The 11,340-nt window shown below is 36.1% G+C and overlaps 1 pseudogene; it reads left to right on the forward strand.

The window, feature by feature from the left end:
* The first annotated feature begins 4,806 nt into the window (after positions 1-4,806).
* LOC125778040 (uncharacterized) lies at positions 4,807-10,102 on the forward strand (annotated as a pseudogene).
* Positions 10,103-11,340: the final 1,238 nt, after the last annotated feature.

Here is an 11,340-nt window from a genome sequence, read left to right on the forward strand (position 1 = left end):
TGCTTTTCCCTGAATACACGTGCTGTCAAGTCGTGACGATCAGTTGTTGATTGACCGGGGAACAAATGGCATTTGATGTCATTCCACTTGGGATTGCACGTGAACGTTATGAACAGATCCGGTCTGCCGTAATGGCGCACATACGACATCGCATCTTGCGCATACTCGTGCATATGGCGCGGACTGCCGATGTATGTGGCTGGCAATATTGTCAGACGTCCAATGCTATTCACATTTGCATCATTCATTACGGCGTCTCTCAAATGGATGTACTCATCAGAACGCAATTTCGCTTGGTTGAATAGAATAAAGTTGACACGTTCGGTCTCGATCTTCGCATACATGTCAACCAAATACCGATGGAAAAGCTTGCGACATTTCAGGATGTAGTTATCTTCTTGCGGACGAATCATTATTCTGTACGAATAGAAGTTCATCGCACTGAGTTTTTTCGGTGTTTCTTGGCCTATAAATGAACAATACACAAAATATTGAATCGTAAGTAGCATTTCTTCTCAGAAATTGTACTTTTTTTACCAGTAGTTGGATTCATCAATTGCATATTGATGGGATAGCCGTCATCACCTCTCCACAATAATATCGGATATTGTAATGCATCATAACTACGGTGTAGCTCGGAAACACGCTGAAGTTGTTCGTTTCTACGGTGCAGTACAATATCTCGCGATTCAAACTGTTCGCCAACAATGACGATTGCCACCTCATCGATTGTTGGTGGGTTGAATCGTCTGGCATGCTGCCCCATCGGCATTTTGTCTGCTCTGATGACGATTCGATGGTTATCAGACGGCATGCGGTCCAATGCGATTTTGAACAATCGAATCAATTCATTGTGCTCATTGAGAAATCTTTGCAAATTTAGTACGATTTCTCGCCTTGTGCCGGTCGCAATTTTACATCGTTGATTTAGTTGGTCAGTTTCATTACCGATGAAATATATTTGCAAAAATTGATGGTCGGCATCGACAAATGGTATGAGCAAGCCTGCTCGATGGTATATTTGTCCCTGAATCTGCAGAATAAAAATGTCAAATGTTTCACTGGAAATTCCATGCAAAGTAATCACCTTGAACGTCGGCATAAATGGATCTCTAATGATCTTTGTGGCACCAAAAGAAGTCATTTGAAAGCATGAATTGTACGCTTGTATGTTCTGCAAGAAATGCTTAGACGTCGGCGATTCTCCAGTGAGCAAGGAATGTAATGGTTCTGGTGGCGGTTCCAATGCAGGCAGTTTCACTTTGGAACTGGAGCAGCACATGCCAGCTGTTTCTCCTCGAAATTTCGCTGCATTGCAAAGCGTACAAATAATATCCATTGCTCCGATGGCACCATGCAGGCTGTAGTCGCAGTCAGGATCGTAGTGAAAGCCAACATGTTCCATTTGATCGCGAAGGCGGACAGGAACTCGGCCTTGACGGTAATTTGGCCGTTGATTGTCGGCGAATTCAGCTCTAATCTGTGCACGCCGCTCTCTGTACACCGCTCTACCTCGGGCATTCACTTGAGCGCGTTGCTCTTCGCTGTGATTTCTTCTTAATATTGACATTCGACGTGAATCACTCGTATGCCTGCCAACCGTATTACGTTGGCGCAGTCGAGGCATTTTCTAGAGTATGCATATTTTTAAGTACATAAATAAAAATGTAAAAATTAACCTAAAACTACATCTTAAACTACACACGCATATGCAATAAGACCCACCAACAGTGTATTTGCAAACCGCATGGAAGCACTAACGAAACAATAACAATACTCACTTGCTTTGTGTGTGTTGCACACAAAATCAGTTCGAATAAATGTAGCAAATCGATGGAACTAAATCTGGAAAAAACACACAATGTTGAAACACTTTTTTTTTACACACACCGCGCATTTTCAAGCGACAATCGAACCGCATGGCATCACATACGAAACAACAACAATACTCACTTGCAGAATGTTAATCACGTTGAAATCAGAGAAAAATACACACAATTTTAAAATATGTCAATAGAAAGAACAAAAAGGCAAATACGATCAAATTGCGATGTCAATGTTTTTTATTAGTTGTAAACATCCGCCAGTTGTTTCTGTTTATTAGAAAGGAATTAAAAGGCATTTGACAGGACTACCAATCTTGCGGCAAAACATTATTTCATGAGAATTTGTATAGGCGGGATGTATCATTTTATTTTATTTTTTTTTTTTGCAAAACGCGCAATGATACACACATTAAATTTCTTATGTGCACCCTCCAAGCAGACCCCAATCACCCCTGAAAATTTCATTGAAATCGGGCAAGCCGTCTAGGAGGAGTATGCGAACAGGAAGTTTTGCCACTTAATTTTATATATATAGATTTTTTCTTTTGTTTTATTTATGTTATTAATTATTATTAGGGTCCCTTTTGCAGGGAAATCGCAAAGTTATTTTACTGTTATAAGAACCGGAGGGTCCCCCGTTAGATAATGAATCGCGGCTCTTTTTAAATATTAAACGTTATTGGCTGTACGAGCCCTCGTTTATTTGGCTTTGTGGTTTATAATTCTCTGGAGGGTCCCCCCGAAGGTGGTGAATCGCAGAGAATTTTATTTGTTATAGGCTGGAAGGTCCCCCCGGAGCTTTTATATTGTTATTTATTATTGGCTGTACAAGCCCGTTATTATGTGTACAAAAAAAAGGAACAGCTTTGGTATCCTTAAATTTCTTTTTAAAAATTTTTCCTCTGAACTAAACTGATTGAGTTTTTCTTTTTTATGATTTCTTAACAAAAAAAAATTCTATTTTATTTTACAGATTTTCACTTTTAATCTTATCACTGCTTCGTAAATACAGTTTATATACATATACATAATTCTTAAATGTACTTAATTTACCAGAAAACCATGATGCACCGGCAAAGTCGATTTCTCCTTTTCTGCTTTCCGCTTACTCTGGATCGTCCTTCTGCACACTATATTATGCACCTCCTCGTCCAAGTGTGGGTTGAGGATAGATGATTTCCGTTTGTCGTGGTAACCGGCTTCTCGCTTCGAAAGGATTTTATTATTCACTCGCGTGTGACTACTTATGGTCACTTACGTTCTTTCGATTTACGCGACCGGTCCCTGCTCGGGCGCCAGTTTTCTCCCTACGCACTGGGAGGATTTAAAAAAAACAATTTTTGTTTTTATTGGAGACGAGCTCCGTTCTTTATTCGATGCAACGAATACACAAAAAGCTTCTTATAATAATATGTTAGTTCTATTTAAACAATATTTTATAATTTAGTTCTATATTACATGTTGTTGTAGTTTTGTCACCTGAGCTGCGTTGTCACTTCTTGCTGATAAGCAAAAGGTCGTCAGCGGAAGTGCATTTCCGCAAGTGCAGTAATTTTAGTGGAGTTGGCGATTTCGTTATAAAAGTTATGCTTTTGTTTAGTCAGCTTGGGAACGGAATTAATTATATTAAATTTTAGAGTTTAGGGTGTTAACTTATATAATTATGTGTGCAAGTAAAAAATATTAAAGAAGGCATGCTCGCCATATTTGTAAATTTGTTTACATACAGCATATTTATATATGTAAATATGTTTGTACACGTAACTTTTTCTTGCGCATAGACCGACAAGCAAAATAAGCAAATGTTTACACAGGTCATACATATATTATTTCTTTGCCGCATTTGTCTGTGCGTTTACCAAAGCAAATACGAGCTACATATGTACAAACATTCATAAGGGAATAACAAATGTCGCACGCATCTCCGTTGTCACGACAATCAATGCCCGAAACTCACGTTTTGTCGAAGAGTCAATGTGTCGAACGACTGACGCGACGACTAGGCGTCACAACATTGTGTTATTGTGCAAGCTGTGCCGAAAAAACAAACGAACGAACGCCAACCGTCGCCGTTTCCCTTGCCGCTACAACAGCTTCGCCGACAAACTTGCGTAAATATGTATGAAGATGTATGAGCGGCATACATATCGACGCAGATTTTTGCGAGCCACGGCAAAATATTTTAGATTTGGCAAATATTTTAAATCGACGAGAACTTTGTTGTCACTTTTTGTCACTTCTTTCTGTGTTTTGCGAGTTTGCGGGGTTGTCAGTTTTCCAGCAGTACAAATATCAGAAATTGTTCAATTTATGATTTTTAGCTTTTGCCATCGTCGCGAAAAGACGCTTGCCGGCAAAGCCATGATCGGGGAGACGCAATGGTGTTTGCTTTTATGAATGAAGCAAGTGTGCCTGTTGAAAATACGCTTGCGTTCATGAATGAAAATGTTGTTGTTGCGTGTTGTACTATAAATTTAGGCATTGGCTATTTGGCTGCCATATTGAATTGTGATGCTTTTTGAGACGATTGTTGTCTTTTGTTGCCCAACAGATTTAAAAGCGAGATTTCCTGAAAGGAGGAATGAAGGAGTCCTCCTATTGACCTCTTTTAGCAGCAGTAAGGGAGATTTTTTAATTTTGTTCTTATATTGTGTTTTTTTATTTTATTTTAGTGTTGACTTCCTCCTTTTGTCATCTTTTAGGAGCAAAAAAGAAGATTTTGTACTTCTATTGTGATTTTTTTTTACTTCATTTTAGTATTGATCTCCTTTTGTCCTCCTTTAGGAGCAATAAAGGAGACTTTTTAATTTTTCGTAGCTTAAAAATCGTACTTTTGATTCAAAAAATACAATTTAACGGGAAATAATAACTGTTCATTTTTGTCTTCAAGCAATTGTTCATTTCAACTGTGTTTTTTAAAGCGTGCAGACGTAAGTGTTTTATATCTATTGAGTATTAAATATTTTAAATTGATAATTAAATGTACTCTAAAAGGCATTTAAAACGCCTAGTGAATAAAAAATTAAATAATTTATATAAAAAAATTATAATACACAAAATGAAAACGATGTGGAAAGTGTTAATGAAATTGAAAGTGATACAGGCTCTAAAGAAGTTTTTGAAAAAGTTGAAAGTGGTACAGGCTCGAAAGAAGTGATAGAAGATGCTTGTTTGCCAGCTGAACCACTTTCAAAACAGTTAGCCATTTGGGCAATTGAAAATCGAATAACCGCATTTAATAGTCTTCTTGCAATTTTAAACTCACAAAATTTAAATGTGCCTATATCAAAAAGTAAGCTCTTACAATCTTTCCAACCAGATGATACTAATGTAATAGCCATGCCGCCTTGTTAATATTTTATGAAATAAAACAGGATAATTCTGTAGGTGAAACAATTGTATTAGATGCTTTTTGCGATGGTTTCCCACTTTACAAAAGTTCCGCAAAACTCTTTGGCTAATATTGGGAGCAATTTCAAATTGTGAATCACAACCATTTTTAATTGGCAGTTTTATTGGTTGCTCAAAGCCACAGGAAGTTGAAAAATATTAGGAGAAATTTTTGGACGAGTACTCTGAGCTTAAAAAAATGGGATGCTCTATGGCGGTAAATCTTATAAAATCAAAATAGGAGCTATCATATGTGATGCTCCAGCCAAAGCTTTTTTAAGTGGCACTGTTAGCCATACGTGTTCATATGTTCTTCTGTCTGCAAATGCGTCTCGCTTCCCTCTTCAACTCTCGGTATCTATCCCAGATGCCACGTTGGAAAGCTTCAGAATTTCGATAAATAATATTGTATACATGTTTCTTTTTGTTAAGAAATGTTATTGAAGCTGATCTTTATGAGGATTTTTTGTTTTTAATGACAGCATATAGATTCATATCTTGTCCAAGAATGTGCGAAAGTAATTTAGCCTGTGTCCAGAAGCTTTTAGAGGCTTATTTTGAAGATTTTGCCAATTTATACGGCAAAGATCGAGTCAGTTATAATGTTCATAACTTGCTCCATATATCGCAGTGTGTAAAGGACTTTGGATGTGCTTCTAGCTTCTCTGGATATAAATTTCAAAGTTTTTTACAAATTTTGAATAAGGACTGCCGGAAATCTCAATATATTGCTCAACAGTTGAATAATCGCATTACAGAGCGAAATTTTACTCCTAGGAAGAAAAAAAATTATCCACTGGGCAAAAAAGTTAATAATAGTATTTATAATAAATACCAGTTCGGTAATTTTTTTTTAAGCAATAAAGTCCCAGATTGCTATTGCATGACACAGGAATTAAATGTTTTTAAAATAATTTGGTTTCAAAAAGTAGGTGAACAGCTGGTTGTTAGAGGTAAATATTTTAACGATGCAACAAGTTCATTTACTTATCCAGTAGACTCAAAAAGTGCGTTAGGGATATCGAAAGCATCTGTTTTAGCTGATTTAGAGCACAATATACCTCTCGAAATAATTTACTGCAAGCTTTTTGCAATTGCTGAAGACGATCACTTTCATTTTGTTCCCATTTTGCATCATTGTTACTAAATTAATATATAATAAAAACATAATATAATACTTGTAAAATAATATAATATTATACACTTAATTATAGATAAATAAAATGGCGTCACAAAATAACTTTTTATTCAATTCTCTCGGTAAGTTTATCTCTTGCAAATATTTTTTCATAACCCTTTAGCACATTTTTTTCCTAGAATACGGAAGTTCTTCAATTTTAAGTGGAGAAAATATCAATGTGTAAACCAATACTTCTCGAAACACCTCCTCCTGGCAGAAAAACATGGAACAAAGAATACGGAAGCTAGAGAAAATATCGGCGCAGAACACTATACTCCTGGAGCGGATTATTGACATAGTATTGCAACCGAAGAACATTAATGATTTAACATCTACAGAGTCTTTGCTTTTGAATAAGCCTGAGGCAGAAATTGTGAGTATGATAAAATACATTTGATAAGATGTTACTAAACAGTTTGAGTTTATTATAGGTGGCATATCTGAAGCAAAAATTTTCAAAGAGACCCCTATCAAAAATTTTGGATGAAGTGATTGCGGAGTCCTGCTCTTAAAAGTGAATTGGGATGGAGCCAAAAAAAAGTTGCATTGAAGAATTATGCACTTTTCAATAAATTTCTTTACGGTAATACATAATTTCAATTCATGTCATTTATTTTTTTAACAAGTTTAATTTTTAGAGGCCTTAAAAGATGATTACTCATACCCGGATCATTCTACTCTAAATTGCACAAAACCTGCTGATCTACCACCAAAATGCTGTAACTGAAATCAAAGTCACCCTGCGAACTATAGGGGATATGAAGTGGCAAAACAACTTCAAAAAATTAGAAACGCCACCGAAAAAAATAAAGAGCATAACCAACAATCAAAACGCCTAAGTACAACAGCTTCTACTGTCTCAGAAGGAAGTTACTAATGTAAATCCGCAAGCTTTCCAGCTCTCCAGCCCTCATTTGCCAGCATAACTAATCACGTACAGCAACATATGTCTGCAAACCAAACCAATTCTAATGCTATTAGTGATATTACCAATAATCTATCGATAATTCTCAACAAGCTTAATAAGCTAGAAGAGCAAAATAAACTTACCCATGAACGACTTACTCTACTAGAGCGACAGCAAAAAGAAAGGAAAACGCAAAAATGAAACCGTTAAAAATTATGACATGGAATGCAAATGGCTTACTCAAACGTAGCAAAGAACTAGAGACATTACTCCATGTTGAAAAAATTGATATTTTTCTTTTATCAGAAACTCATTTTACAAATGAGATTTTCGTCAAATTCAAAAACTACAAGACGTATCGCTCGAACCACCCAAATAACAATGCGAGAGGGGAGAATGCCATAGTTATCAGAGATAATATTCCCCATTACGAAGAAATTAATATAAGTATCCCAGAATTTCAAACCACGACCATTTCGGTTGAAACCAGTTTCGGAAAAATAAGTATTACCGCAATATATAGCCCACCCAGACACAATATTAAAATGGATTTGTACACAGGACTTATACTAAAACACCATGGGAAGTTCATCATGGGAGGTGAATTTAACGCAAAACACTCCCAATGGGGTTCAAGAGTTACGACACCGAAGGGGAGAGAGCTATTTAAAGCTGCTATGTCCACTGGATGCGACTTATGTCTACTGGCAAGCCGACTTACTGGCCTTCCGACACAAGAAAATTACCTGACTTGATCGACTTTTTCATCACTCGACAAATATCCAAGACCTGCATTACCATGGAAAATGGATTGGACTTAAATTCGGACCACTCGACAGTATATCAAACCCTAAATGGCCGTCTAAAATTGCTCGACAAAAATATTGATGTTAAAGTAAATATAACAACTCAAGATATTTTAGAAGATGAAGTTCCTATATTTACGAAAACGATTCAAGAATCAGCATGGAAAAGTACTCCTGTTCCGAAACAAAAAAGAGTTTATACTAAATATTCATCAGACATTTTAGATCTCATAAAGAAAAAGAGAAAATTACGTAAAAAATGGCAAATAACGCCTTTTTCTCAATACAAAACAGAATTGAACAATTTAACCAAGGTTCTCGCTACCAAAATAAAGCTATTCACGAATCAAAATACTTCTAATTATATTGAGAAATTGACGCCAAACAAAAATTCCGATTATTCCCTTTGGTAGCAGTAAAAAATGCAAGAAAACCAATATAGTCTAATACACCCCTCAGAAAGCCGAACGGATTCTGGGCCAAAACTGACGAAGAAAAAGCGGAAGTTTTTTCAGAGAAACTAACGAAAACTTAGTCCCTCTTTGACCCATGGAACTTTACCGCAGCTGGTAGGATCACAATACGTAGGAGAAATCCAACGAGCATCAATTAAAGAAGTGGAAAATATCATTAAAACTAGATTTAATCCAAAAAAAGCTTCCGGCTTCGACTTGTTGACTGCTGGTGTAATAAAAAATCTAACGCGAAAAGCATTAGAAAAACTTACATCGATAATAAACGCTTGCTTAGATCTCAGATACGTCCTATTGTCATGGAAGGTATCTGAAATCATTATGGTACAAAAACCCGGAAAAAGCGCCCAGGAGGCCTCGTCATATCGTCCAATCTCACTGTTGCCTATTTTGTCCAAAATACTTGAAGCCGTAATTGTAGGAAGACTTCAGAACATAATTGAAGAGAATGGCCTCATACCAACTCATCAATTTGGATTTAGATCGCAACATTCCACAATCGATCAAGTTCATCGAATAACAGATGTAATAGAAAATGCGACGGAAAAAAAGAAATGATGTATCTCAGACGTTCGATAGAGTATGGCACTAGGGCTTACTTTATAAATTAAGATGTCTTTTTCCACAGCAACTAACGGAGCTACTTGCCTCCTACCTGAGCAACCGCTACTTCCGAATCACACAGGGACAATCGTATACTACGTTACAGCCAATAAAAACGGGTGTACCCCAAGGAAGTGTCTTGGCACCCCTTCTATACATTCTATTTACCAGCGATATGCCTACGCCGCCAAACTGCACAATCGCCACATTTGCAGATGATACCTGCATAATTACTACCGGTAAAAATCAATCCGAGTCGTCGAACAGAATGCAGTCTTCAATCAACCAGATTGTAGAATGGACACAAAAATGGAACATTACTCTAAACGAGTTAAACTTCGAAAAATTGTAAATGCCCCGTGGTACATACGCAATTCAGATCTACATCGTGATCTCCGCATAAAAATGGTTCGCGAAGTCATTCACGAAACGGCATCGAAACATGCTACAAGGTTACAAAATCACGTAAACGCTGAAGCCCGACAACTGGAAGAAACTCGAAATAGCAGGCGCAGACTGAAAAGGACAACGTTTCGTGACTTTTTAAGCAAATAACAAATAACAAATATTAAAATATTTAGTTTTTAACGCAAAGTTTAGTTTTTGAATAAAGTTTTTAATAGAGCTTTATAAAGTACAACACCTTATAAATTATGAAAAATATTGCTTGTTAGTTTAAGTTAGTCACTAGTTGCAATTTGAATGAAATGTAAAACCACATCCTTGTTACGTTTCAATAAAAAAAAAAATATCAAAAAGGCGTTTCTCAAATGTAAGGCTCAGTTCTACAGGAACACTTATAATATAAAAAAAATAATAGATTTCATGTACATTCATTTAATTAAAAAACTTTAATAAAAAATAAAATTATAAAAATTTGTTTTTGTTAAAATAATTGCAGGTTGAAAATAATATAGGATTTATCATAGAGATCTCCTATAGTTGTAATCATAGAGATCTCCTATATCAGTAATCCTAGAGATCTCCCATATCAGTAATCATAGAGATCTCCATTAGGAGGTTAAAAGGAGTACTCGCGTTCCAATGACATGCAATGTTAAAAACGAGTATACAATTTTACGTGTATTTACACACGAGTATTAGGAGTAATAGCGAGTATAGGATATCTCCTAAAGGATTAATCCAGGAGGTCTCAAACGATCATCCTAAAATCTGCTGGGTGGTGACATATTGACATGTGTATGCCCATCAGAGACCTGCATCGAGTATGATCGATCCGGTTTGATCAGCCTCGCTCAAAACGGTCACAACTCAGCACAGCGGTTCGCAACAAAATTGTTCAATCGAGTTTCGTGCTCAAAACGAAGGAGTTCGATCAATTGATTTGATTGCTCTGCTTACTGATTGAAACTGATTGTTCGGTTCCGGTATGATGATTGGAAATGATTGTACAGAAAAACACGATCAAGTCCAATGATGCACGAAAACTCATACATCGATCAAGTGTGCGTTTGAATTGATTGTGATTGAACCAGTGAGATCGAGAATTGCCTTGCAAATATGTATGTGCATAGTTTGTATGTACATACATATTTGTGTGTTTTAACGGAAACAAGTTGCGATGCATAAAATCCAAAACATTACTGCATATATTTCTTCATTTTTAACGCTTAAAACTAAAATTCAATTAAAGCTTAAAATTAATAATCAATGGTAATGCTTAAAATATTAGGGAACACAAATTTCAAATTTTTATCACTTCTTCATTGAGATCAACAAAAATTTAAAATTAAAAGAAGGTAATAAACTTGGTTTCTTAATCGCTAAAACTTAAAAAAAAATGAATTTAAAAACAATAAATTATCAACTGAACATGGTCCGAGCCTATTTCTTTTTTCAGTTATAATATTTCCAGCTAAAGAAAAAGAACGCTCAGCGACTGCGCTGTTGGCAGGAACCACCCGGTATGACCAAACGGTATGATTGTGATCGATCGGAATGCAAGCAGCATTCTCGAACATTCTTTGCTGCTCACACAAGGCGTTCGATCGAGAAAAATCATTACGAAACAAGCAACAGTGATTGAAACTGATTGTTTGCTTTGAGCACGCTCGCTTACGATCATTCATTTTTGTTGAAGCAAAGTTTTTCGTCACAAAAAATCTGAGTCAATGATCGGGTATGATTGAAAAAA

This window comes from Bactrocera dorsalis, chromosome 1 (genome assembly GCF_023373825.1).
Source record: "Bactrocera dorsalis isolate Fly_Bdor chromosome 1, ASM2337382v1, whole genome shotgun sequence".
In the NCBI taxonomy this organism is placed as follows: domain Eukaryota; kingdom Metazoa; phylum Arthropoda; class Insecta; order Diptera; family Tephritidae; genus Bactrocera; species Bactrocera dorsalis.